Source organism: Musa acuminata, chromosome BXJ2-2, assembly GCF_036884655.1.
Source record: "Musa acuminata AAA Group cultivar baxijiao chromosome BXJ2-2, Cavendish_Baxijiao_AAA, whole genome shotgun sequence".
Taxonomy (NCBI): domain Eukaryota; kingdom Viridiplantae; phylum Streptophyta; class Magnoliopsida; order Zingiberales; family Musaceae; genus Musa; species Musa acuminata.
The window spans coordinates 18,448,833-18,452,462 of NC_088339.1; positions in this window are offsets into that span (position 1 = coordinate 18,448,833).

A 3,630-nucleotide genomic window follows, 5' to 3' on the forward strand; every position below is an offset into this window, starting at 1 on the left:
TCCTTGCTACCACCTGACATCGTCAACTGTTCCTATAACCGCTCTTCTTTTCATAGTATATAATAATAAGTTGGATCATAATAATCATATCATTATCCTAGATGAATCAAATTAAGAGTTTGCCTTTAACCAAGATGAGGATTTTTTATTTAATTAAATTTCTGATGAATAAAGTTTAATTTAATATGCCGACAGAACTGAGTCGGAGACTCATAGGACGAGGAAGGGTTTGTGACGGAATTTTTATTAGACGTAGATGAAAGCAAGATTGATCCTACATTTTAAATTTGTTTCGTCACTTGTCTTTATGAAAAATATCTATCTTTATGATTTTGATGTCATTCATGCCTTCTTTTCCTACCTGACAAAAGATATGCATACTTTGACATCCTCCCAACATGACTCCTCGAATGACGGGTTGACTTGGCAGCCCTTCCTAGGAAGCGATTCAACGTGACAACTCGACTAGTTAGCTTCTAGACTTTTCGTGGCAGCGTGGAAGCGCTTATTTCTGCACTGATTTGTCCCTGTATATATATATATATATACTTTTAGTTGGGTGCTGGCAAAGTTACTTTTAGTTGGTAATTACTAAAAGGTGGTGATTTTTGAGAAATTTGGTAAAGTTAATATTCATAGTATTGAATTAAATATGAGGCAACGAGGCGATGTGATATCTAACAGAATGTTACGGACAAACTTATGTTTGATGTAATGCTCATGTATGTCCGTGTCTTTTGGCATGTTCATACCTTGTACAACATGTAGAGGGGTAGTCGAAGACTTAATAGTTCCATTTTAGTTGGGTTGGTAGTTTCTTTAGGCTTGTAAATAAAGGTTGTGTCATGTGGACACGTGCGAGAGATTTTTGGTCTGTAATGGACCATTTTACCCTTTGTTGTGCCACTGTTCAGAGCTTGTAAAGTCTGTTTGTAATTTGTTTTGTCTATGAAGTGTTTTTCGGAGATGTTCTCTCTTTTGTTGGTCCTAAGGGACAATGGGAGACTTCGGAGAGATTGACCTTTGCGAACGGACACGCAAGGGTGCCGCACGACTTAGGCAAAACCAGCTAAGTCCGTGACAAGACGGTGACGTGTGTCCAACGAGATCAAATGATTGGAATCACATGGTGGCCGCGATGCGTTCCTCATGGGGATCGCCACCCAAACCCGCTTTACATTAGACGGCTAAAGAGATCCAAAGTGGCGTCACGTCATGCATGCCTCCATCCATAGCCAACACATCTTTGTATTCCGTGGATAGATAAGACCGACTCGCTCTTTCGCTCTCTCTCGGGCTATTCCACGTCAGGCATCGTGTCACTGTACAGAATATTATGCACACAGTGATATGTATGTGTAAACGGTATGCATGTATATAATATATATTCGAGTGGATGTGATGGCTCCACTGACACACGAATCCTATCCAAAATTGATGCCTCACGCGTGGCTGTTTTTTGTCGGTGACGTGGCTTGTCAGGTTGGCCTAGGTGGTCAGGGACCCCACTCATTGCCTGGTCCATAAGGCTTTTCGTGATAAGAATAATCCAATAAAGCATAATAAAGTTAGAAAAGATAGTATTTTAGCGAATTGAAATCCAGTAGTCTTATTTTGTTTGTATTCATATTGATCATAATACTTTTGAATAAAAGAAAAAGAATTGACTGCCTGACTCTCAAAAAATAGTGAACTTTTAAGGTAACACTATACGTATGTAGAGAGAGATACTTGAATACTATTGTGGCTCTGCTTTCCATAATTACATTTGAAAATAAAGCAAAAGAATGCAGGATTATCTGTAAGGAGTTGTCCTCGAGCCAAGTTTTGATTCGATTAAGTTTGATTCGGATCCCATTTAATATCACCCGATTAATCTCTTATTCCAATTACCATAAGTCATGTGCATGCTTGAAATGGAGTATAATGAAAGAGTGTTGACCACTATAAGGTAAGGGTGTTCATCCGACTTCACTATTAGGATCCATAGATAGATACTTTTGCATTGTGATTGAAGGATAGAATTAAAAGAAGTCAGTTTACTTGGTTGGTAGAAATCGTAGGATTAAATTCGATTTTCATCACTTATCCTTAATAAAAAATAAAAATATAATAATACATGAAGAAGAACTTATAATTCTTTAAGTTTTTAAAATAATTCTGATAATCCACCGTAAAACGAATAAATTCTAGTAAACATATTTAGCTTCAAAAAAACTTAAAATTTTGATAAATATTAAAACAAAGTAGTCATTTTATCACGGACAAACTTCTAAATAAAATGTTTAATGTAATGCTTATGTATGTCCGTGTCTTTTGGTATGTTCATACTTTGACTAGCATGTAGAGGGACAGCCGAAGGCGTAATAGTCCCATTTTAGTTCGATCTGTAATGGACTATTTTCTCCTTTGCTGTGTAACTGTTCAGAGCTTATAAAGTCTGTTTGTAATTTACTTTGTTTATGAAGTATTTTTTGGAAATGTTTGCTTGTGGATCCTGAATGAGGCGTTTTCTCTAACCCGTTCTCTCTTTTGTGGGTCCTAAGGGACATGGGAGGCTTCGGGGAGGCTGACTTTTACGGACGAACACGTAAAGGTGCTGCACGACTTAGGCAAAACCAGCTAAGTCCGTGACAGTTTGCTCATATTGTTTAATGGGTGAAGTAATTATTGAAATACTCGTATTTTACATTTGTGTGATAGTTTTTATCTGTAGGCATTTGAATAAATGGAATATTTCAGTTCACTATCATGTTAATGGTTATGAGTTATATTTGATTTTTCATCGGAGTTTATAGATATATTTTGAATATGAGACGTTCTATCATGGATTTATATTTGTTTATAATCCTAATCTCGTATTTCTGAGTTATGGCTATAAAACATTAATGGTTAAAGATATGGTATCTAAATGATACTTGATAAATATGCATATAGTAGACGATATCAATATGTTAATAGTTTATCATGCTCGAACCCCGTCTTCATCGCTTATCTTTTATACTTCATATACTAATTTATATTATTTTATATTTATATTATATATATTTTTGATATAATTCATAAAATATTGATTTAATGATCATATATCAAAACCATTTGCTTCCAAATCTTCTCCTACAAATTCAATAATAAGAACATCAACTTGTCTCACCGGTTAAGAGTGATACAAAGATTCAACGATCCATTTTTCATACTCATCAATAAAGAGCTTAACTATTAATAATAAGCATGTAGGATAGCTAGCTAGAATGAATAGTGGAAAATAATATGGAAAAACCTTAATTCATTTATCTACTTTCTAATATCATTTAATTACTTACAATAGGCCTTTTTATACTCCCCAAATATAAGAGAAAAAAAGAAAGGAAGAAAGTTAATAATAAGAAGAAGAAAATAATGATAAAAAAATAATTATACCAAACTAAAAAAGACAATAAACTTTGAATTATTTAGAGAATATATATATATATATATATATCCGATGTGGTGGGGTCCAGCGAAAAGGGATTGCTAATTGCGGTCCATCAGCTCGGTGAGTTGCCACGTGGACACATACTATTGGTGCGTCTGAAACCGACCCGACTCCCAAGGGACAGACTTCCACTTCACCGAGCCTATCCGTTTGCC